General features: G+C 42.5%; 1 long non-coding RNA gene and 1 pseudogene across 1 annotated transcript; one reads left to right on the top strand and one right to left on the bottom strand.

Annotated features, from left to right (window-relative positions):
• Nucleotides 1–26,279, bottom strand: part of LOC141583975 (splicing factor C9orf78 pseudogene) — a 358,102-nt pseudogene that overhangs the window by 137,691 nt on the left and 194,132 nt on the right.
• LOC120363650 (uncharacterized) lies at nt 3,135–11,820 on the top strand. The gene is made up of 3 exons (XR_005579117.2): nt 3,135–3,467; nt 7,787–7,837; nt 8,086–11,820. It is a non-coding gene; the product is annotated as an uncharacterized LOC120363650 (long non-coding RNA).

Here is a 26,279-nt window from a genome sequence, read left to right as displayed (position 1 = left end):
AGAAAAAGAGAGGAAGAAGGAAGGAAGGGAGGGAGGGAGGGAGGGAGGGAGGGAGGGAGGAAGGAAGGAAGGAAAGAAGGAAGGAAGGAAGGAGGGAGGGAGGGAAAGAAGGAAGAAAGGAAGGAAGGAGGGAAGGAGGGAAGAAAGAAAGGAGGGAAAAACAACTGCTTGTTGTTCTTGGCTCTGGAAATCTGGAAACACAATATGACAACAAAGAACTGGGCTCTGCTTAATAAAGAGTTGAAGAATTTTCAGTTTTCCCAAAGAAAGCCCAGGAAGGAGAAGGATTGAGGCTTTGCTCTAGATGGGGAAGAGAGAGAAGGGAAGCCCACAGGCAATGGGCATTCAGTGAATGACACCTCCTCTAACATTTAGATACAAGCTGGTAGAGTCACTGCTTCCAGCTGACTGCAACTTGCTGCAGAGTGGGGAAAAAAGTAGACCTAAGGGACTAAGATGGAATCTACAAAATTTTAATAGTGAGGTTAAATTCAAAGAAGTTTAATGAGCTATTTTCATAGCTTAAGTGACAATGCGTAAGCTAACACTATAGTCGTTCATCCAGTCTAAGATGCATGTTTTTCATATTTTGATGCCTCTACAGTCCAGATTCACCTTGCAGCTGACAATGAGTTAGTATTAATTGGCAATGCCTTGTTTTTTACTTTCTTTTTTGGAGGCAAGAAGAAGAATGGTGTGTCTTACAAATGACCTCTCAGAATCTATGAATATGACGAGCTCTGTATTAGTCCATTTTCACACTGCTATAAAGAAATACCTGACACTGAGTAATTTATAAAGGACAGAAGTTTAATTGATACAGGCTGCAAATTTTCCAAACTTGTATGTTCTGCTTCCCTTTTAAACGTAAGTTCCAATTTCAGATCATCTCTCTCAAGTTCAAAGTTCCAGAGCTCTCTAGGACAGGGGCAAAATGGTGCCAGTCTCTGCTACAGCATAGCAAGAGTGACCTATGCTCCAGTTCCCAAGAAGTTTTTCATCTCCATCTGAGATGCCCTCAGCCTGGACTTCATTGTCCACATCACTATCAGCATTTTGATCAAAACCATCCAACAAGTCTCTAGGAAGTTCCAAACTTTCCCACATCTTCTGCTTCTTCTGAACCCTCCAAACTGTTCTAACCTCTGCCTGTGACCCAGTTCCAAAGTTGCTTCCACATTTTCAGGTTAGCAGTGCCCTACTCCCTGTATCAATTCACTGTATTGGTCCGTTTTCACACTGCTTTAAAAAAAACACCTGAGACAAGGTAATTTATAAAGGAAAGAAGTTTAATTAACTCACAATGCCACATGGCTTGGGAAACCCCAAGAAACTTTACAATCATGGCAGAAGGAAAAGCAGGCACCTTCTTCATGGGGTGGTAGGAGAGAGAAGAGTGAAGGAGGAACTTCCAAACACATAAAACTATCAGCTCTTGTAAGAAATCACACCATCATGAGAATTGCATGGGGGAAACTGCCCCTATGATCCAATCACCTCCCTCCCTCCACACATGGGGATTACAATTTGAGATGAGATTTGGGTGGGGTCACAGAGCCAAAGTATAAGATACGCCAACAGATGTGCCAATGACTTCAATGCTTCTAACCATGTTTCACAAACAATGGAACTATCACAGTCCTCATGCTGAAATGTCATGACTTCGGGCCAGCAAAAACAGACTCAGGTTGTTGTTTTATTTTAAACTGGTATCTCTGAGAGTTCATAAAGTCCTTATCTAACCACCAACATGTGGTAGAGCACAGAGAAGAGTCCAGTTTAATTTTACCTGATAACTTTTTTTGTAAGCTGATGACCCAGCTAATGATGTGCTTTGATTAACTCACTGAGTCATAAATATATTGAATCCTTTCACCCTCATTACCACCGAGAAGGCAATTCAGAGCACTGCACCTCTGTAAACAATTTTTTTTAAAAAAATATATTTATCTGGGAATAAAGTATTGCGATGGGAATACATATGCCATACTAAAGCATGAGTGTTTTTAGAGAGATAAAGGAAGACAAAGGTTTTTAAAGAAAAAAAAATGCACACTACATAATTATTTTGAAATAATTATACATGGCTACAGAGATCCATAACAAGGTTGATGCCAGTCCAAAGTTGGACAGGCAGTTATTGGGCAGATGTCCTTGTAGAAATATTTTTTGTGTAAGGCTGTGATGGCCTGTATTTAAGGTTGTAATTTTTGCAGTCTTTTTATTCTTCCAACTTTTACTTTAGATTCAGAGGGTACATGTACAGGTTTGTTACATGAGTAATTTACATGTCACTGGAGTTTGTTATACAGATTATTTCATTTTTCAGACATTAAGCATAGAACCTAATAGGTAGTTTTCTTGATCCTCACGTTCTTCCCATCTTCCACCTTCAGGTAAGCCACAGTATCTACTGTTCCCCTCTTTGTGTCTACATGTACTCAGTGTTTAGCTCCTACTTAGAAGCAAGGACATGCAATATTTGGTTTTCTGTTCCTATGTTAATTATCTTAGGATAATATCCTCCAGCTTCATCCATGTTGTTGCAAAAAAACAAAAGTGATTTTATTCTTTTTTATGGCTGTGTAATATTTTTAGTCCAATTAGATTATTTCCTCTCTGCAAGACATATCATCCATTTTTAACTGGGAAACTTGCATAATTTTTATTCCACATTTTCCTTCCCAAAGAAAAGACTTAGACTTTCTAATTCCATCTTAGCCTAGTGGATACAGTAGATACTCTGGGAACAAAAAGTGCAAGACAAGGTCTTTACTAGAACGAGGAGCATGGCACAGTGAGAATCTTCTTCAGTAATGCTACAAAACTTCCGTAAAAACTCCCATGCATGCTCACACACACACACACACACACACACACACACACACACACAAACACATACACTCTTAACAAATTTGGATTTCTTGTTAAAGATTATTTTGAAGCTAGATAATAAAGGAACAAAACAGCCAGTGCGTGTGTCGGGGGGTGGGGGGGGAGGAGGGAACAGTTTGTATTTGTAATGCACAAACATTGACCAGAGTCATTCATGTACAAAGGTTAAAATCGACGTGACAAACAGGCCAAGGAGGTTACGTGCCTTTTCACTGGATCATGTTGTGTGGGCACCTGAAACAAGCAGGCAATAGCTAAATCCCAGCCATCACTCAATGTGTGCCAGGCACCTGCACACAGTATCACTAACACCCATGACAGTCCTTCAAGGGAGGTTCTGCTGTCTGAGAGATTAGGTGACATGCCTAAGGTCACAGGATCAGCAAACACTAGGGCTGAGAGTTAAACCCAGACTGTCCACTGCCGGAGCTTGTGATCTCTTCCTTGTGTCATGCTGCTTCCCGTTTCCGGCTTGGTCTCCACTTCCCAGTCCTTGAGTGAGTTCTCCAGGTCTGCCCCATCAGCCCTGCATCTCAGAACAAAGCTGCAGCTGGGTCACTAATCTCCCGGTGGTGAGTAACCTTCCCGCTTTGCATCTAACCTTGTGTTCTGCATTCAGTGCTGACAGGTAGCAGTACTCCTTCCTTTCTGAAAATGTCACCGAGCCATCTTCACAGAGAAAAGGCAGTGCTGACATTCTACTTTTCCCATGACTCCCTGGAGAGCATTTAATCCCCATGACCTTACGGCTATTTAAAAAGAGCCAATCCTCAGACCTTGTCAGTCAGTGACAGCCAGCGTTTTGTTTAATGGGTCCGAGGGTGGGCTTGGTTTGCAGTGGGGAAGGGTAACAACTGGCTGGAGTTTAAAAGGCAAATGGGGTTTCTCAGTGATTATTACTCATCAACAGTACTCAAATGCATGTTTTCCTTGTGTTTCTGTTCATAATCAGAAACAAATACAAAACACAGATATTTAAAATCTACTTGTTTTTATGATGACCTAGCAAGATGCTTCTTTCTGGCTGACTTGGAGGATACCCCCACCCTAGTTTGAATTTCTGACACCAAAAAAATGAGTATTAAGGTGTTATTTAGAATAGTTGAAGCATAACAGCTATGGACATTAATAATTATCACCTACTAAGCCAGTGCTGACTTTGGTGATTTATTTATATTACCCAATTGTTTCCTACTAATAACTCTCCATATATAAAATTATCTCCATTTCACAGATGAAAAAATTAAAACTAAGTCAGCGACTCAGGACCTGGGCTGTTCTGAGAACTGTCTGTCATCCATCTATCATGAGATGAGTGTAAAAATGGAGAGTGTTTAAAAACTTTTATAGGCATTTGACCCTGCCATGAGAACCAAGCAATATTAGATTTTTCTAGAAATTTGTTTTTACTGTATTTTACAAAGTTTCAGTCCACAGTGGTTTGGAATTAGAAAATAATTTGCCCTTGATCACAGATGGTTTTAGAAGCACTGTTCCAATAAAACCCTCCCTCTGGAATGATAGTCCAATGTGCAGGGAAAAATAAATTCAAGTGATTCTAACTTGCCGTTTAATGATTAGCCGTTCTTCACCCAAGTGGCTTGGCTTCTGGAGTGGCTGGTGGAGCCCAGAAATCTATCTAATTTAAAGCTCTTCCAGAGATGTAAGCTCCATGAGGGTAGTGTTTGAGGTCTGCCTTGTTTACTGACATACCCCCAGGTGAACAGTGCCTAGTTCTAGGTAGGCACCTAATAAACATTATTAAGGATATGAACAAATGAACAGCTCCTGATGGACAGACATGCTTGAGAACCACTATTTTTCACATTCCTATCTACACTCAAGATTTTACCTATGACAGCATGCTGAAGATTCCCATGAGCTTACATCCTAGCAGATAAGAACAAAAGTTAACCAACAGGATGATTAAGATCACAGAGATGCTAAGGAAGAATTGAAGCTGGGTATGATAAGCAAAATAACTCCTCTACCCCTAAAGCTGTCCATATCTTAACACCTAGAACCTGTGAATATGTCAGGTTATGCAGCAAAGGATAATTAAAGTTAAAGCTGGAATTACAGTTGCTAATCAGCTGACCCTAAGATAGAGAGATTATTCTGGGTTGGATGGGTGGGCCCAAGGTAGTCACAAGTGTCCTTAAAAGTGAAGGAAGGAGGCAGAAGGAGAGTCCAAAGGTGAAGTGACTACAGAGGAATGGTCAGAGATAGAATTTTGCTGACTTAGAACGTGGGGAAAGAGGCCATGAGTCAAGGATACAGGCAACCTCTAGAAGCTGGGAAGGGCAAGGAAATGAAATGTCCTTTATAAAAAGTAATGTAGCCATGTAACATCTTAATTTTAGTCCACTGAGACATATGTTAGATTTCTAACATACAGAACTGAAAGATGGGGTGTGTGTGTGTGTGTGTGTGTGTGTGTTTCTTAAGTCAGGGTCTTGCTATCACCCAGGCTGGAGTGTACTGGCATGATCTGGCTCACTGTAGCCTCAAACTTCTGGGCTCCAGAGACCCTTCTGCCTCAGCTACTCTGGCTATTTTTTTTTTTTTTTTAATTTTTGTTTTTTAGAAATGAAGTCTCACTATGTTGCCCAGGTTGGTCTCGAACTCCTGGCCTCAAACGAGGTTCCCACCTCAGACTCCCATGTTGCTGGGATTACAGGCATGAGCAGTCATACCCAGCTAAGTTTGTGTTGTTTTCAGCCACCATGTGTGTAGCATTTAGTTACAGCAGTAATAGAAAACTAATGCACTGAGTGATGACATTGATTGTAAGTAGGAAAGGTTCCCTTTAGAGGCATCACACAATGTAACAGTGTAATGAAATGCTCAAGAGCAAAAGCTAACCTTAAAAGAGCTGAGAGAAGATTCCAGGCAGAACAAAGAGCTGGTATTGGGTTCCAAAGAGGACACTCCTTGACAAAGGAGACTCAAGTGGCTGAGCTAGCAGAGCAAGAAACAGAGACAGAAAGGATGAGATGGAGCTGGAGAGATTGGCAGAGTCCTCTGCAGGACTGGGAGGTCATAGCAGGAGGACTGGAGTTTGTTTTATAAGCAGTAGATGGCTATACAATACAGCAGGGGGGTGATGGGTTGTTTTCCACTTTCTTAAAGGCAAAAAATTAGAAGCAAAAAAATTTCAATTTTGATAAAGTAAAACTTAAAAATTTTACCTTTCATCAGTTGTGGTTTTAGTGTCATATCTAAGAAATCATTGCTAAACCCGAGATCACACAGTTTTATCTGGCATTTCCTTCTTGGAGTTTAAAAATGTTAGCCCTTACATTTAGGTCTATGATCTACCTTGAGTTAATTTTTGTGTATGGCTTGAGGTAGGGATCCACTTTCATTCTTTTGCATGTGGATATGCAGTTGTCCCAGCACCATTTGTTGACAGGATAAGTAACATTTTACTGCAATAAAGAGACTCAGTAATAATGCTCTGCTGACTCATATTGATGCCCGAGGCAAAAGAAAAGAAAATCAGTAACACAGTGTTTTGTAAATATAAATTCTTTCTAATTTGATTTTGCAGTCTCTCTCTGGAGAGTGGCTATAAACTCTAGCCCTGCCCTGACAGGACTCCAGGGAAGGCAGTTTCTGGATGTTTACAGTGTACCTTTCATGGGATACTTCTTTATCCCAGTAAACTGCCTAATGCCTAAGTGTCAGACCATGGCCATGTGTCCCCCATACAGAAAACTTGCTTATTTTCACAGATGTCCCTGTGCCTGTTGTCTAAGCTGTGTCCAGTTTATTCCTACTAAGATAGCCACTCCATTGGAGAGCCCTGACCAGGAAAGAAGTTAGGCTCATGTGTGTCTGTCAGGGGAGACACAGAGGAGGCAGCAGAACACAGAACATAAAATAACAGACACATTTGTTACTTACAGATTCCAGAGAGCAGGGGGCAGTACTGGAAAGGGGGCAGCCAGGGCCACTGGACAGGGCACAGGGCCACTGGAAAGGGGGCAGCCACTGAGGACACATGCACTATGGGCCACTCAGAGCCACTGGAAAGGGGTCAGGGCCACTGGAAAGGGGGCAGCCACTAAGGACACGTGCACTCAGCCAGCAGGTGGGGAGCAAGAGAGAGTGAAGGGGACCGCTAAGCCAAATTCTTTGTTGGGATCCTGTGAGTTATTCAAGCAGGCTTCTTGTGGGGCGTTCTAACTGGTGGCACAGGTAGGCACTAGTTCCACGGGGGTCACACTGTAACTGAAAGGTGGCCATTGTGGCATACCTGCACAGTCCATGCAGAGTGAGGAGGTCAGTGGGGCTAATTAGGTCAGTTGTATCTGGCTGTCTCATAGAGAGGTAACCACCAGGAGTTGTATAAGCCAGATAGCTGGATTGACCACCTTAAGAAACTAGGAGGAGGTATGAAACTGGATACTGTATCAAGGGTGACTGAACCTGCTTCGGGTATGAGAAAGATAAAGTTGTCTTCAAAATGGATACTGAAGCAACATGAAATTATAAGAATTCACTCAATAATATTCATCTTAAAATTTTATTTTGTTCACTGTGGATTTTTCATTAATTTTGATTAGTTAAAATATTGAATTTAATATTATTTATCCTAGTGACTGAGACCTTGGAGCTCTTTTACATTTTGTGCCTAAAATAGGCCTTATTCACTTCACCCTAAAGTCCTGCAAAGTCTTCAGCTCAGTGTATCATGCCTTCCATGTCCTCACCCCTGCCTGCCCTCCAGCTGCCTCTCACTCCCTATTCTTCAACTCTATCACTAATAATACAGATTAGTTCATGTTTCCTTGCACACATCATGCTACGTCAAGTGCCTGTCATTTTGATCATGCTCACCACTTGACTTGGAATTACTTATCTTTATTATCTTGCTCTTTTCCAGCCTACAAGATCAGGTGTTGACTCCACCAGAAAGCTTTCCTTCAGCCTCCAGGTGGGTTGCTGCTCCTCTCCCCGGCTCCCACAGTGCCCTCCTCACCCACTGTGCTTCCATAATTATTAAGGAATAATAACATAGTGCGTATTAACCTCTAAAATAATTATTTATTACTTGTCTTCTCTCTCTCTGGACTGCAGCTCCTTGTCCCTTATGTCAAACTACATCTTATCCACTTAAAAATTCTCATGTCCTAGCACAGTGCCTGGAGTATGGCAGATGAGTAATAGATATTTGTTTAACAGTTCATCTAGCTAGAAGTACAGCAAGGAGAAACCAGTCCAATCTGCCTAAAGTGAACAGAGAAGGAAGAAGGACACAAGTTAAGCATCTGGCACAGAAAGCTTCCCTGCTAAAAAGCTGAGACATCCCAGAGAGTGGAGCTTGTGCCCGAGGTAAGAGCTCCTTGTCTGGGCTCTGAGGATGGAAGGAAAGATTTCCAAGACCACATTGGAGAGTCAGCCCCATGGGCAGAAGGATAATACAAAAATTTAATAACGAACTGGTCCTAGAGACCTACAAGTGAAGCAGGGAAGTGGCTACCTCCAAGAAGTTTAACAGTGAGCAAAATTAAGGGAAAATTCCCACTGAGCTCACTTCATTTATTCATTCATTTATTCACTAGTCATCCCATAAACATTTATGGAGCATCTTTTGGGATACTGGGGTAGGCCCTGGAACACAGGAATCAAAGATCATCTCTTTACCCAAAGAAATACAAGGCCAAATCAACTGTTGCAAACCTACTATGCGTGGGCTAGGACACCAAAAACATAAAGGTATTGACAACAAAGTCCGGCCGTCAGTGGTTTTACTGGATTATTCTATTTTTCTCACCAAATCCACTCTCTATCTCTGTCCACCCTGCTGTTCCCTGGGGAAGCTGAACCTGAACCACACTGTTGGGCTCTCTTGACCACTGACTCCCAACTGCACATGGGCAATGTTGTACATCAGCAGGAGATTGGAAGAAGCGAAGTAAACGAGGGTGAGGCGTTTACTACTATTGCTGTCAGATTCCCATGGGCCAGTTTTGTTGAAAGCCAGGAGTCCTGTGTTTCTTCCACATAGCCCCTGCGGTCTTCTGGCTCTCTTTCCCCTCTCTCCACTCTTTCAGGCCTACAATAGCGCCTCAGTTTCATAGTCCTCTGGCATTGGACTATTCTTTGTGGTTTCCTTAAGCCCTGCTCCCAGCTTTGTAAATAGTCCTTTATTAAATTCTTCTCACACTCTCCAAGTATAAGTGTGCCATCTGTTTCTTGCTGGGACCTTGACTGACACAACAAGCTCCCAGGGGAGATACGACAAGAACATCAATAAATGGGGGATGGAGGGAGGAATCCCCCTGGACATGTGAATGAATACATACGGCCACCTACTGGGAAAGGAGTGCATGAGAAACAGTCAAAGCCAAACGCCTTGGGATTGTTGGCCTTTGTGCCCAGGAGGCTGGAACAGAGCGAGGGGCTGGCTGAAGGCACCCGAGAATCCATTCCTGAAGGAGAGCAGATCTGGAGGGTAAGGAAAGATTTCTTTCTACCTGAGAAGTGCCTAGGAGACAGTGACTCTGAGTTTTTTGGGGGTAGACAGCAGTGAAGGCTTAATGAGCAGACCCCTCCGGGCTGGTCTTCCCTCCCTGTGCCACTCTGGGACCTTGAGGCAAAGGGAGGATCAGGCTGATACACCTCAAGTGCTACAGGGAAAGGGAAACAAGACAGTTTCCTGAGCTGCAGAATATGTCAAAAAATAAGAAGACGGAAACCACACTCTCCCAAGTCACCTTAAAGACATGAAGTGGGTTCCAGGCCTGTAAAAGCGCCTGCGGCTTAGCATAGCTACAGGTTATCTAGAAGTTTCCAGTGTGACAACTTTCACCTGAGGAAGAAGCATGCATCAGACTCCTCTAACGGCATTCTAATCACACTACTCACATTCCTCTTTTCAATTCCATCCTCCTCAAAACTCCTTAGGGGTATTATTTGGTTCCTCGTGTTGTTTTCCCACATGGAAGAAAAACCATATGTATGCTGATCAGATATAAGGTACCTAACAAGTAGAATTCACGCTGAAAATCAATACTTTTGGCATCTGCCGTCTCCTGCAAGCATTGCGTAAGTCGGCCTCCCCAAGTCTAGGAAACTTGAATGCTTTGAGAATCTACACCCCAAAGCCAAGATCAAACCCCTGGCTTGGGTGAAGTCAGGAATGTCAGTGCTGCTTGCAGGCTCCTCAGAAGCCCACCACCCACCCTCCCGGGACACACACAGACACTCTGGTACTTCCGACAGCCATTGTGCCAGGTCTCTCTCATCCCTTTCCTGAACAACGGATTGCTCTGACAAACTTCAGAACATTACCTTCATCTATTTTTTTTTATTTAATTTTAATTTTCATTTTTTTTAGTTTACACAGATTTTTTTTTTTTTTTTTTTTTTTTTTTTGAGATGAAGCTTTGCTCTTCTCTGTAATGCAATGACACAATCTCGGCTCACTGCAACCTTCGGGTTCAAGCAATTCTCCTGCCTCAGCCTCTCCAGTAGCTAGGATTACAGGCATGCACCACCACGCCTGGCTAATTTTGTATTTTTGTAGAGACAGGTTTTCTCCATGTTGGTCATACCCATGACCTCAGGTGATCCGCCTGCCTCAGCCTCCCAAAGTGCTAGATTATGGGCACAAGCCACCACACCTGGTGACACAGATCTTATACATATTTATTGTGTGCAGCATGTCGTTTGAAATATGCAGACTTTCTGAGATGGCTAAATAGTGCTAATTAACATATGCATTACCTCACATACTTATCATTTTTGGGACTGAGATACCTTAATCTGTTTTCAGTTTCATAGCCTGACATTGGCCCATTGTTCTTGACTGATTCTGTCACTGTATGTACTACTTCTGTCAGATTAGAGTAATCCACACATTTGATAAGCAAGTGTGACTCAAGTGACTGACAAAAATGTGAAATATACAGCCTGAGAATTCTTCAGTCTCATCCTGGCTTCTCTCCTTTGAAAACTTTGGTCTGTCCTTTTCATTTTAAAATATAGAGCCCAGAACTACAGGCGCCATGACAGGTGTGGTCTAGCCTGTGCATGGCAAAGCATGCCTCTCACCTCATCGAAATTCTCTGCTCCTGCAGGCTGAGATCAAAATATCTCCCTTGCACATTATGGCTGATATTACTGAGGTGCTTCTGTCATTTTTATCCTGTAGATACTACGTCACATCAGTCCATCTTGTTGGTTTTCTTTTGGGCTCAGGTGTAACATGTTCAGTTCCTGTTCCGTCTTGCCTCGTTATGCTTAGACTGTTGCTGCAGCCTGTTAAGATCTATTAGGATCCTGTGTAGACCAGATACACCTCTCATCACTCGACTTGTGTCTAAGTCTCCAGTACCATCCCATCCCCACTTCTGTCTCAACACTTTACTTCCGGCAATAGTAACCGCTTCAGGGTCTCCCCAGTGTCTTCTGGACTTTGGATAAGGTACAATCTGTCCCACACAGAAGAAGTCGCAGACTAACACAAAGATCCACATCCCAGGCTCCAACCCATATTCCAGTCTATGCAACAGAAAGTAAAAGGATACGGGAAATCTGAGTCATGTGACCAGGAGGCTGGGGTCTAGTCCTGTCTCTACCCTTAAATGGCCCTTGTCTAGGGGCTGATATCCAGAATTTACAAAGAACTAAAACAGATCTACAAGAAAAAAACAAACAAGCCCATTCAAAAATTGGCGAAGGATATGAACAGATACTTTACAAAAGAAGACATATAGGAGGCCAACAAACATATGAAAAAATGCTCATCATCATTGGTCATTAGAGAAATGCAAATCAAAACCAAATTGAGATACCATCTCACACCAGTTAGAATGGCGATCATTAAAAAAATCTGGAAACAACAGATGCTGGAGAGGATGTGGAGAAATAGGAACACTTTTACACTGTTGGTGGGAATGTAAATTAATTCAACCATTGTGGAAGACAGTGTGGCGATTCCTCAATGACCTATAAAATAGAAATCCCATTTGACCCAGCAATCCCATTACTGGGTATATATCCAAAGGATTATAAATCATTCTACTATAAGGACACATGCACATGAATGTTCATTGCAGCACTGTTCACAATAGCAAAGACCTGGAACCAACCCAAATGCCCATCGATGATAGACTGGATAGGGAAAATGTGGTACATATACACCATGGAATATTATGCAGCCATCAAAAACGATCAGTTCACATCCTTTGTAGAGACATGGATGAACCTGGAAACCATCATTCTCAGCAAACTGACACAAGAGCAGAAAATCAAACACTGCATGTTCTCACTCATAGGTGGGTGTTGAACAATGAGAACACATGGACACAGGGAGGGGAGCACTACACACTGGGGTCCGTTGGGGGGAAATGGGGGAGGGATGGGGGGTGGGGGGGTGGGAAGAGATAGCATGGGGAGAAATGACAGATACAGGTGAGGGGACGGAAGGCAGCAAACCACACTGCCATGTGTGTACCTATGCAACAATCTTGCATGTTCTTCACATGTACCCCCAAACCTAAAATGCAATTAAAAAAAAAAAGTGAATGCTCCAAAAAAAAAAAAAAAAAAAAAAAAGGCCCTTGTCTGAGGATACACCAGGAATCTTTCTGACCCTCTCCAGCGGAGCAGAGGCTGCTCTTGATTCCCAATATCCAGTGTCTTCTGCTCCTAAGAACAGACCCCAATATTTAGAAGAGCACATAGAAGCTCCTAAAATGATGGCATTGCCAGCTGCCTTATAGCCAGGAGTGGTCATGAGATAGTTTTGGCCAATGAAATGGGAAAGGTCATGTGTGACTGACTTTCAGGAAGGTCTTAAAGGGGAGGGAATAAATCATCTTTGTCCTCATCCACTTGCACCTGCTGTCTGCCTGGAATGTGAAGGTGATGACAGACTTTCCAGCAGACATCCTAAAACCATGCAGTAAACTCAAGGTTAGAAAGTGGTCTGATGATTCTGGAGAAGAAAGATTGAAGCATCACCTTGGAAACACCATATCATGCCTAGACTGCCTTTACGCCAACTTCTTTTATGAGAGAAGGGAAGTAAACTTCTATTAATTTAACTCACCTTTCAGGAGTCACTTTCTGCTATATTCAGTGATGTTATCCCTAGCTGCTTAACTCTGGAAAAGCCTCCTCTTCTCTAACCCTATTTATCCAACTGCAAAATGAAACTAACAACATAATATGAAGGAGAAAAACATCATATGTTAAGCATTGACAAAGCATTAGGAATATGAAGGCAAAAAGATAAAAGCAATTCAGTCTGTAGATTTTATTTGATGATCACCTCTCATTGCTCACTCACTATTCCTTTCTTTCTTTCAATAAGTATTTATAAAGCCTCAACAGAGATGACAGCCCTGTAGGGACTAGGGTTGCCATATTTAGCAAATAAAAATACAGAGACAACTTTTTTTAGCATAAGCATGCCTTGTGCAATACTTTTATATTTAAAAAGGTATTTGTTGTTTATCTGAAATTCAAATTTAACTGGTTGCCCTGTATTTTATCTAATGACCACACCTGGGGCTACCGTGGTGAATAACAGTGAAAGGAGCTCATCTTGCAAAAAGCTCTCTTCCAGTGGAGGGGACAGTGAACAAACCATACAGCTCAAGATCAGAATTGAATGTGGGGATAAGTGGCTTAAAGAAAATAAAGCCACTACAGTGTGACAGGAAGGTGACTCTTCAAGGTTGTCAGGGAAGTCCCCTGAGGAAGTAACATTTCCCCAGATGCCTGGACATTGAAATGGAACTAGCCAAGCCAAGGGAGGACCAGTCCAGAATGAGGGGCCAACAAGAGCAAGGCCACTCAGGTGGGAACATGTTTGGAATGTTCTAGAAGCCCAAGGCCAGTGCAGTCAATGTTAAGGGAGAGAAGTGTGCTGGAGCCTGGTCCTGTAAGGCCCATAGGTGATTTTAAAAAGGACATGGCTTTTATTTTAAGAGCAATTAGCAGCTATTAGAGGGTTAACAAGGGAAGAATATTGTCCCATTTATTTATTATTGTTTATTTTTCAAAGAACTTCTTAATTGCTTAGTGGGGATGAGACAGGGTTGGAGAGGTAAAGGCAGCTGCAGGAGAATGAATAAGGGGGCTTTTCAACAGCACAGCTGGACTGACAGAGGCTGGAGAGCTGCAAAGGAACTCAGAAGAACTGGTGAGAAGGATCCCATGGGCTGTGCATTTGGGAGTAGGGACCAGTGAAGAGATTCACTGCGGAGGCTGCAGGAGAGAAGCGAATCAAATATGACATGTAGGCTGGGTCCTGAGTAACAGAATAAAAGGTTCTCATTTACTGAGATGGAGACACTACTCCTAGGGCAGGTTTGTCGGCAGCACAGGGCAGAATATGAACCCAGGTCCCTGAGATTAGATAGTCAAATGGAGATGGTAACAATTAAATGCTGCTTTTATTAACCCTAACTTACAGAAAAGGAAAATGAGGTCCAGCAGGTTAGAAAAACAGGACTCATATCAAAACCTGTGAGACCCGGCTTGCTTTCCCAGACCACACTATTACAAACCTCCCTGCTGCAGAGGTGAAACAAGCACCAAATGCGATCATAGACTTTTAAACTGTAACGATGATTAATGTGGGATAGTGTCTGAAGGCAGGAAGAGCCTGGAACCTACAGGATCCAGGGAGCAGGTAAAATGTGCTCAGCTCTGCCTTGGAGCTGAGTCCTCCGCACGCCAGGGTCAGTTACATTTCCCCAGACAAGCTGTTCCATAACCAGACTTCACGCCATCCCCTCTGAATCATTTAAATTGTCTGCTGAATAATTTACCTCCATGTAGACAAAATGGGTCCACAGGCTCCCCAAACGTTGTGAGACTGGTGCATAATTTACAGAGCACTGCTCAGCCGCCCTGTGCAGGGAGAACAACAGGGCTTGGATGCCTGCCAGAGTCAAGGAGGGCACCAACTGAAACGGGGCAAAAAACAGCTCCATCAAAGAGAGGCAAAGGCACATACTGACACCTGGATTCTCAAGGCCAAAAGTAAGGCAGGAACATGTGAGGGTCAAACTGCCTCTGGACACAGGTTGCAGCCAGTAAGGGAGGAGCATGTAGCTAGCACGTGTATTGGAAATCTGAGAAAAATATTATCAATGCTACACTCCTCCTGATTACCAATATCCTGAGACCTAATTAATTGTGCCCTTTAAAAAAGCAGCATTATCTCTGGCAAGAAGCATGTTTAGCAAATACCTAAGCATTTTAAGACAGGCAAGAACAATGTGGAATTCAGTTAGGAAGGGCAATTTTCTGTGCCTGGAATGCCTTCCTCCACACCCATTATGCACCTAACAAATTCCTGCTCCTTTCTGTAGCTGTCCTCAAGGGTTACCTTCTCCAGGAAGGCTGCCTCACTCCCAGAGGCAGACCAAGGTTTCCTTCTCATCATGAACTACGTTTTACCTCTCATTGCATTATATAATAAATGTTGGTCTCCTGCCCTGGACTCTGAGTTCCTTGGTAGCAGAGTTTCTGTAAATCTGCAGTCACAGTACACGATTCAGTACTAGCACATTCTTTATTCATTGTAGAATGAAGGATGAAACAAACAAGACATGCATCATAACTTACAAGATATTTTCCCCAGCATTGCATGTAGCATTGTTGCTTTAAGTATAAAAATTCATATCCCAAGAGGACGGCAAAATTTGTATAAAAGAAGCAAACATACCAGAAGTTACTTGGCATCTTCAAGAATCATTCTGCCCCTTGCTCTGCATCTTTGTCCATTTTCTGTTGCTGTAACAGAATACCACAGATTCTGTAATTTATAAAGAAAAGAATTTGGCCGGGCATGGTGGCTCACACCTGTAATCCCAGCACTTTGGGAGGCCAAGGCGGGTGGATCACGAGGTCAAGAGATCGAGACCATCCTGGTCAGCATGGTGAAACCCCGTCTCTACTAAAAATACAAAAAATTAGCTGGGCATGGTGCCACGTGTCTGTAATCCCAGCTACTCAGGAGGCTGAGGCAGGAGAATTGCCTGAACCCAGGATGCGGAGGTTGCGGTGAGCCGAGATCGTGCCATTGCACTCCACCTGGGTAACAAGAGCGAAACTCCGTCTCAAAAAAAAAAGAAAAGAAAAGAAAAGAATTTTATTCAACTCACAGTTCTGGAGGCTGAGAGGTCCAAGACCATGATGCTGGCCTCTGGTGAGGGCCTTCCTGCTGTGTCATACCATGGCAGAGGGCATCACATGACGAGAAGCCAAGAGCACATGTGGCAGCTCAGGTCTCTCTTCCTCTCTCAGGAAGTCCTTGTTCTAATAGTGGAGACTCCACCCTGATGACCTATCTAATCCTAATTACCTTTCAAAGCCTCCATCTCCAACTGACATATGGATTTGGGAATTCAGTTTCTAACTCAAGAAATTTAGGAAGCATATTTAAAGTATAGTGCTCCCCTTGGACCCACACTTCCCGTTTCTAACCACCTGTCAGTTTCAGCTCTTTGAGTTTGACATTTAATTCATTCTATGTCTGCCTCTTAAGAGTGTGATTGGGTTCTTGAATCAGACAGATACATTTTTATTGGAAGTTTCCAGCCTTGCCACTTAGAAGCTGTGTGGTCTCAGTTTAGTAAGTTAAACTCTCTGATCTTCGGCTTCCTTACTTATAAAACAGGCACAGTAGAAGAATAGAGGTATTAATAATACCTAATTCATTGTAATGTTGTGAATATTACATATCAGTGTATATAAATATCTTAGTGCAGTGCCTAGAACTTAGTGAGCATTGAATGAATATTGGCTATAACTACTTTTTTCACTTTAAGATGATCATCCATTCTGTCACTGCACCTGCTTTCTATTTTCCCTACCAGCACACATCTTCAGTCCAGCCCCGGACTTGCTGCCATGGACCCAATACCCTATGATCACACCCAGAATATGTTTGGCAAGCACAGGTTCTCTTCTTGTGATTATAAAAAATTTCCTTTTCCTGGATGCTTCTCAAGATCAAGAGTAAAGATCTGAGTTATCTTAAGCTATGTTTGGGTTGCCGGTCTGTGCTGTTTTGAATACAACTCCCTTAAAAGACTGCCTCATATAAAGCCCCAACTTATATTAGGGTTACTTGTGTTTCAGCCTAAAGACACAATGGCAGTTAGAATTTAAATGTCATTTACTATGTGCTTGGCACTTTTTAAAAGTAACTTACATTCAGTACTCAAAACCTGTAAGGTACCAGTATATCTTCATTTTGCTTATGAGAAATTGAGGCACAGAGAGGTATCACTTGTAGGAAGGCGGGGTGTGCCACACTATGTTCAGGAGGGCTTGCTAGTCTGAGCTATATATAAACTAAGTTTACATCATTGGGAGAAGAAAAACTTTGTCACTTCCAAAGGATCTGATTTTTCCCAGTTTTAGACCTCAAGGAAGAGGCAGGTTCTGTTACAGAAAATCAAGCCTCGTGAGGAAAGGATTAGATGGGCAGGACCAAGAAATGTTCATCATTATCTGAGCTCACTCTCTTTAGTTAAGATTTCAATGCATCTAAACATACTTAAAAGAAGGTGGGAGAAAACTGGCCCTCAACTCAAGGAAGCTTTTGGACATGGGGCTTCCTTGTAGGGAGATAGGCTGTAGGGAAACAGAGACTGCTGTTGGGGAGCAGGTATCCCATACGATAAAATATCAAGTGATACTCTCTAGAGTTAATTCCCTTCTATTATCTGGGATCCCTGTTAATCATTCTTTCCTGCTTTGGTTGAACCATGGGGAATAAAGGATTGGATTTAGGTTTATTTTGGACACATGTGAAAATAAGATCTGCAGCCTCTGAAGCCAACTTTGTTGGATACAAAGAGGTGTGTCTCAGGGATAAGAAAGAACTCCCTCCTAACAATGGGGAGCTTCTCCATCTATTGCTATCCAAGGTGGATGAGGATTTGATTTCATTAAACGACCCGGCACATTTCTTTAGCTGCCCACAGGAGAGTGAGTCTATACGAGAGTGAAAATGGAGGCCCTTTCCAATCAAACCTGGAGGCTGCTGTGGGTCAGACAGTTGAGGCCCCAAGGGAAGAAAAATAAATAAGTTAAACTCCCTTCGTTGGAAAATAAACATCAAATGGCATGTGACAGTGTGCACCGCATAAGTGAGTAAAGGGAGTTTAATTATTTAATTATTGCTTCTAGTTTCCCCATAGTAACAAAGAGCAAGTTGACGAAGAGAGATAATCAGGGCATAAAATATTGTGCCCCCTTGGGTTATTTCACTTAATAAAATAATAAAAATATTTCTCAAGTTCCCAGTCTTGCTTAAAAAATATTGATAGTACTTTTACCTAAACTCAGTTCAAAACAGATCCATAAAGATTTACTGAGCATTAATATGACACTGTTCAATACTGGGTTCAATATGATGGTGTCTGCTCAGAAAGCATGATTCTGACTTCCCCTTGACACTCCCCACAACTCAGATTCACACATTTTATGCCTAGTGTGGTGGCTCACACCTGTAGTCTCGGCACTTTGAGAGGCCGAGGCAGGTGAATCACCTGAGGTCAGGAGTTTGAGACCAGCCTGGCCAACATGGTGAAATCCTGTCTCTACTAAAAATACAAAAATTAGCTGGGGGTGGTGGCAGATGCCTGTAATCCCAGTTACTCAGGAGAGTGATGCAGGAGAATCACTTGAACCCAGGAGGCAGAGGTTGCAGTGAGCTGAGATCATGCACTGCACTCCAGCCTGGGTGACAGAGCAAGACTCAGTCTCAAAAAAACGAAAAAAAAAAAAAAGAAAGAAATTTTAGATCTCTAGTGGATTCTTAGAAGATATTTTCATTTACAATATTCACCATCAAGAGTCTATGACTTCACTAATATTGACCTATGTTCTTTTGAAAGACTGTGTCTAGCAATTGTTTGTGTTTATGTTAAGCAAACTACATTTATTAAGACATAGTTAGTTTCCCCATTTTGTATTTAAAATTTCCAATAAGAATTTCCTTCAAGGGATAACCTGCATGCTTTTACTGAGTTAAAAGACTTCCAGCCAAAGTGTATGCATTCATTCAATAATCATGTATACAGTAAATACTTGCTACAACCCAGGCATTGCTTGTCATACTTGGGATACAACAGTGAACAAAATGTTTTAAAAATTCCAGGTCCTCGTGCAGCATTATTTCTAGTTTAAATGTAAAGTCAAAACAAAATTTACTAAGAAAAAGTAAATTGCATTGTATATTATGTGATGATTACTGCTACTAGAAAATTTAATGCAAAGTAAGAGAGGGAGCCGTGAGATGTCAGGGAAGGTTGCTGATGAATGTGGGAAAGGGAAGCTGTAATTTAAAAGAGTGGTGAGCATAGGTGTATTAGTCCGTTCTCACACTGCTGATAAAGACATATCTGAGACTAGGAAGAAAAAGAGCTTTAATTGAACTTACAGTTCCACATGGCTGGGGAGGCCTCAGAATCATGGCAGGAGCCAAAAGGCACTTCTTAAATGGTGGTGGCAAGAGAAAATGAGGAAGATACAAAAGCAGAAACCCCTGATGAAACCATCAGATCTCGTGAGACTTATTCACTACCATGAGAACAGTATGGGGGAAATCGCCCCTGTGATTCAAATTATCTTTCACTGGGTTCCTCCCACAGGCAACGCACAGGAATGATGGGAGTACAAATTAAGATGAGATTTGGGTGGCAACACAGCCAAACTATATCATTCTACCCCTGCCCATCCAAATCTCATGTTCTCACATTTCAAAACCAATCATGCCTTTCCAACAGCACTTTAAAGTCTTAACTCATTTCTGCACTAACCCAAAAGTCCACAGTCCAAAGTTTCATCTGAGACAAAGCAAGTTCCTTCCATCTATGAGTCTGCAAAATCAAAAGGAAGTTAGTTACTTCCTAGATACAATGGGAATATAGGATTTGTATAAATATAGCCATTCCAAATGGGAGAAATTGGCCAAAATATTGTCCCAATACAGGGATGATGTGAGTCCAAAATCTAGTGAGGCAATCAAATTTTAGAGCTCCAAAATGATCTCCTTTGACCCCAGGTCTCAAAACCAGGTCATGCTGATGAGAGAGCTGGGTTCTCATGCTCTTGGGAAACTCTGCACTTGTGGCTTTGCAGGGTACAGCCTCCCACCTGGCTGTTTTCACCGGCAGACACTGAGTGTCTGCGGCTTTTCCAGGCAAACAATGCAAGCTGTCAGTGGATCTAGGATTCTAGGGTCTGGAACACGGTGGCCCTTTTCTTACAGCTCCACTAGGTGGTGCCCCAGTAGGGACTCTGCGTGGGGGCTCTGACCCCACATTTTCCATCTGCACTGCCCTATGCAGAGGTTCTCCATGAGCGCCCTGCCCCTGCAGCAAACTTCTGCCTGGGCATCCAGGCGTTTCCGTAGATCTTCTGAAATCTAGGAGGAGGTTCCCAAACCCCACTTTTTGACTTCTGTGGACTCACAGAACGAATACCATGTGGAAGCTGTCAAACCTTGGAGCTTGCATCCTTTGAAGGCATGGCCCAAGCTCTATGTTGGCCCCTTTCATCCACAGCCGGAGTGGATGGGACGTGGGGCACCAAGTCTCTAGGCTGCATATAGCATGGAGACCCTGGGATGGGCCCATGAAACTATTTTCTCATAGGCTTCCTGTCCTGTCATGGAAGGGGCTGCCGTGAAGACCTGTTATATGCTCTGGAGACATTTTCCTAATTGTCTAGGGGATTAACATTTGGGTCTGGGTTACTTATGCAAATTTCCGCAACTGGCTTGAATTTCTTCTCAGAAAATAGGTTTTTCTTTTCTATCACATTGTCAGGCTGCAAATTTTCTAAATTTTTATGCTCTGCTTTGCTTATAAAACTGAATGCTTTTAATGCTTTTAATAGCACCCAAGTCACTCTTGAATGCTTTGCTGCTTAGAAATTTCTTCCACCAGATTACCCTAAATCACCTCTGTCAAGTTCTAAGTTCCACAAATCTCTACAGCAGGGGCAAAACTGCCAGTCTCTTTGCTAAAACATAACAAGAGTCACCTTTGCTCCAGTTCCCAACAAGTTCCTCACCTCCATCTGAGACCACCTCAGCCTGGACCTTATTTTCCATATCACTATCAGGCTTTTGGTCAACACCATTCAACAAGTCTCTAGAAAGTTACAAAGTTTTCCACATTTTCTTGTGTTCTTCTGAGTCCTCCAAACTCTTCAAACCTCTGCATGTTACCAGTTCCAAAGTTGTTTCCACATTTTCAAGTATCTTTTCATCAACACCCCACTCCTGTTACCAATTTACTATATTATTCTGTTTTAATGCTACTCATAAAGATGTACCTGAGACTGGGGGAAAAAAAGAGGTTTAATTGGACTAATAGTTCCACATGGTAGGGGAGGCATCAGAATTATGGGGGGAGGTGAAAGGCACTTCTTACATGGTGGCAGCAAGAGAAAATGAGGAAGATGCAAAAGTGGAAACCCCGGATAAAACCATCAGATCTCATGAGACTTATTCTATCAAGAGAACAGTATGGGGGAACCAACCCCATAATTCAAATTATCTCTAACCAGGTCCCTCCCACAATATGTGGTAATTATGGGAGCACAATTTAAGATAAGATTTGGGTGGGGATACAGAGCCAAACCATATCAATAGGATTCATGGGGTGCTAGTTAAAGGATGTAAGAGTCATCCATACAGTATCATTCTAAGCAAAGGCTGGGAAACCGAAATCAAAGCATCCCAGAGTATCTGAGAAAAATAGTCACTTAGTGCAGACTGGCCAAAATCCAAGGAGAGTCTCCGATGATCCAGAAAATTTGTGGGGCTGAGGAAAAACGAGATGGTGCAAGACCATTTAGGATGCTGAAAAGACCCTGGTCTTTACCCCCAAGGAAAATAGCCTTGGAGAATTTTCAAAACTAACATTTTCCCTAGACCGTGTACTTTTATTTAGCCTACCCCTAAGGTATCCAGCAGGTTTTTGGGAATAATGAAAACACTTGGAGCAGCTTCCAGAACCCCCTCTGGGCTACATAAGAGATCCAGGAACCCAGGTTTGGTGGCAATATTTCTTTTACAGAGGAGAAAATGGAAACCAAGAATGGGCAATTGACTAGCCTATGGCTACTGCTGAGTTACAAACAAGCACACGACTGGACACAGGGCTCTTTCTTCCCACATTGTGCCATTAACCAAAGTGATTATGCAAGAAGAAACCAGTCTTGGGTGCATTAATTTTAGGTTTTCAGCCCTCCTTTGTTAGCCAGGCACCATGTTAAGTTTTTTATAAGTATTATCCACAAAATTCGGGAAGTGTTCTTGTTAACTCAGAGATGAAGGACTGAGACCCACAGGGTTTACTACACTTATTTGAGACACACACCTAAAACATAGAGGAACCAAGATTTAATGTAGGATTTCTGCCTGACTGACAGAGCTGACTCTTTGTCACTGTAGAGGAAGGTTTGTAAAAGAACTGAACAGAATTTCATATTGGTTACATTTCTGAATCCTGTCACTCAGCTGCCTTTTTATGACTCTCACTTTCAATAAGTTGACTTGAACTCACAAGTTCCAGAATAAAACTTTTCTAATGGGAAATTAGTGTCATTACACAAAAGACTTCATACATGGGCCTCAATCAAGTATTTTTCTAACAGAAAAAGATCATTTCCCAAGAATAGAGGTCTATCCTTCAATGCCCAGGTCATGGTAACCCTCTCTGAGAAGGTTTCTCTGTTCCTGTCACCAAGTGGGAAGAAATGACTTCTAATTCCAAGCCTTTATAGCTGTTCATGAGCAGTGATAACAATTGTCCGTTACTGACTCCTTACTGTGGGCCAGGTATTTGACCTCCATAATCCCTAAACTTCTCAGCAACCCCTTGACACCAGTAGTCATTTTCTGGATCTTAAATGGAAATTCAAGTGAGTTTAGTCATTTGCTCAAAATCACACAGCTATGGAGTGGCAAAGCTTCACTCTAAATAGCCTCAGAAATCATTTCTGTTGCACTAATCACAGGAGGCTTGAGTACAAGTCAGTCTCCAGAACTCCTTAGTTATGAATAAGTTCCGGGAAGGTAGGGAGTTCCTCACTTCTGGTTACATTGGATCTCCAGCACCTAGAATAATACTGGTCCCTCAGAGGATGCTCAGAGGATATTTTCTAATAGAATAAATAACCTCTCCTGTACAGTTCAAATTTCTAAACCATAAAACACTAATTTCAAGTAAAAATTCAACTATATAACAAAGGATAAAGTATGAGTCACAAGTACACAGATGATGATTATTCCAAATCTGAGATGCTATGATTTGACCTTTTATTACTGTAATGTCTGTGACTAAGAACACACAAGTAAAATGGTGTTTGATGTAACATTGTGCCACTGTGTGTTCTGATGAACAAATAATCAGGAAGAGAGTTTTGTTTTGGTGATGATATGAAAGGAATAAAAGGATTAAACCAGAATAATTATGTATTCCTCAAAATGGATCTGTGTATTATAGCCCATAAGATCTGGCCCTTGAAAGAAAGAAAAGAAAAGAAAGAAAGAAAAAGAAAGAAAGAGAAACAAAAGAAAGAGAAAGAAAGAAAGAAAGAAAGAAAGAAAGAAAGAAAGAAAAAGAAAGAAAGAAAGAAAGAAAGAAAGAAAGAAAAGAAAGGAAAGAAAGAAAGAAAGAAAAAGAAAAAAGAAGAGGAAGAAGACGAAGAAGATGAAGAAGAAGCAGAGTGGTTACTTTCAAGAGACTGAACTCCTTCCTCAAGTTCAGAATTTCAGACCTGCAGCTCTTTCTTCTCCAGTGCCATATCAACTGGCAAAAACAACTATAAAAATCAATAGATGCTACACGCTGGATTAGAAGAGACTGCAAAACAGGGGATTATCCTCCCACAGGAATAGAAAAGACCAGATAAAGGGGAATTGATTGAAGGTGTTCCAGGCCAGTCCTTTCATCAGAGCTTGACGGGGGCTGAGCCCATGGGAGGGCAGGTTGCCATTATGGCAGCACAGGCAGGGCCCCTGGAAATGCTTTCTCTGAGAAGTCTTTTGACCGATAAGGCTGCCAGAGCTACTTCTGAGGCCCAAACTGGCTTTCTGTTATTTTCTAGGGACTTGGCCTGTTTTCTTTTCAAAACTGTGCTGTCAGACTCCACACTCTCTCCAAGTTACCTCCCTGGAAACCTGCTTAGGAGTGGGATTCTGGCCCTCAGCCTCCAACCACCTTTATTACTGACACAAGAGAAATGCAAAGGGGCCTTTGCTGCCACCTGTAAGGAAATTCAGAGCTTGCAGCAGTCATGACTTGACAGACGGCTGAGGAACAGTGTAGGTTTCTGGTTCCCTACCCAAGGCTTCTGTCGGTGGAGCTGCCCAGTGCCGGGTGGTCTCTGACTGTCTTCTTTCATCCCTGCCATGTCCCTGGGGATGTGAGCCCTGCTTATTTCTGCAGACTACTTACTCACCACATCCCTCTCTCCCTTGAGGCCTCACCCTTCTGAAATCCAAACAGTTCCCCAAACCCTTTAATCAGGTCTTTTTTCAGTGGGTGCTGGGGACTGTTTTAATCCGGTATGGTAAGATACACAGGCACAGAAATGACTGTCATGAAGGAAGAAGTCCACTCACAGTTCTCATGACACACTATGCAAGGCCACATGGGGAAGCATCAGGGTCTGACCCCTCGGTGGAGAGGAGAAGAGGAACTGGCGGCAAGAGCTTTTGTTGTGGTTTCCACAGAAATGGGTGAGACAGGGTAAGCATTAGGACTGGCTAGTGTGCATAATTTTAGCAAGCTCTGGGACATAGAGGGTGCCCCTATCTTACTGGTACCTGGCCCAGGAGCAATGAGAGAAATAGCGGCCCAAAGTATAAAATCTCTGTAAAGGAGGTGCTGGGGGTATGGGCTCTGAACTGGTTGGTTTGTATATGAAAGACATGCTCAGAGCCAATTGTTGTAATCTCTAGGAATTAGCTAGTCCAGAGCAGGGCAATCCCACCAATGTCAGCAAGACTCCAGGTTGTCAAAGCATCAAAAATACAGAATAGAAAGGGATGATCAGTAAAACTCCACACTCTCTCAAGCATCCTAAAAGGGCTGGTCTCAAGTATGTGGGCACTCTGAGGGTTTCAACCCTTTAAATATGTGCTCAACATTTACCTTCAAAAAAACCTGGGAGTGACGGCAGAGCAGCCACCTCCTCCAGGAAACCTCCCTTGATCTACCCTTCCCACCTCGCTGGTGCTGAGTGTGACATGCTCCAGTTCGTGTTCACACAGTGAGTGCTCTGCACTAGCTTCTATCCAGCCCCGAGTACACATGGTTTAGCAGCCTGTGACTTGTCTGTCACCCCAAGAGGTGAGAATACCCTCAAGGATAAGGTCAGAATTTGACATAGTGACCAGAATCATGAGAATCTGTAAGAGGAAAATTAGTTTGGAATCTTATTAAATCTTCCTTCTTACCAAGGAAACCACAAGATGTACTCCAGGCTGATTGTTAATGGTCATACATGGCATCTCTGCATGAATTCACAAAAGATGCCCCTTCTTCAAATTTACAACAAAACAAATGAATCAATAAAACTTTGGACAACCTGGACAACAAACAGCATGTCCGAAATCAAAGTGTCAGCAAGGCTGCCCCTTCTCTGAAGTCTCTAGGGAAGAATCCTTGCCTCTTTCTAGCCTCTGGTGGTTGCCCAGCAATCCTTGAGATTCTTTGTCTTCTAGAAGCATCATCCCAATCTCTGCCTTCATCATCATGTGACTGTCTTCTCTACATGACTGTCCCTCTGTGCCTTTTCATGGTGCTCTCCTCTCTATGCATCTGTATCCAAACCTCCCTCATCCGAGAAGCACACCAGCCATTGCATTCCAGCCTGCCCTGATCCACTATGACCTCATATAAACTTGATTACATCTACAAAGCCTCTATTTCCCAATAATGTCATGTTCATGGTACTAGGGGTAAGGACTCAACCTCTATCTTTCTCTCTGTCGAGGGCACAAATCAAACTACAGAACTCTCTCCTGATATGTTATCCCACTGGCCAGAAAAGAAAGCCACATCCACAAGTCACCTGTGATATTTTTTGAAGAAAAATATGCAGAAAAGATTTGCATACTCACATCTTGACAAATTATAAAGTTCTTTATTCACTCTGTCTTTTAACTTGCCTTTCATTGCCCTCTCTTATGTCAGAATGTACTTTCAGCCACGGCTAACAACAGCACATCTGTGTCCCTAGAGAATTTCAACCAAGGTCACTGTGAAAAGCAAGAAAGAAAAGCTGATCACATCTTACTTCTTGCCAATATTGGTCTGAAAAAAAAAAAAAAAAAAACAACCAGTGAATTCTGTGTTTGAAAAAAGCATCTCAAATGA

Source organism: Saimiri boliviensis, chromosome 3 (assembly GCF_048565385.1).
Source record: "Saimiri boliviensis isolate mSaiBol1 chromosome 3, mSaiBol1.pri, whole genome shotgun sequence".
Taxonomy (NCBI): Eukaryota; Metazoa; Chordata; class Mammalia; order Primates; family Cebidae; genus Saimiri; species Saimiri boliviensis.
This window is presented reverse-complemented; position numbering and strand designations above follow the sequence as displayed.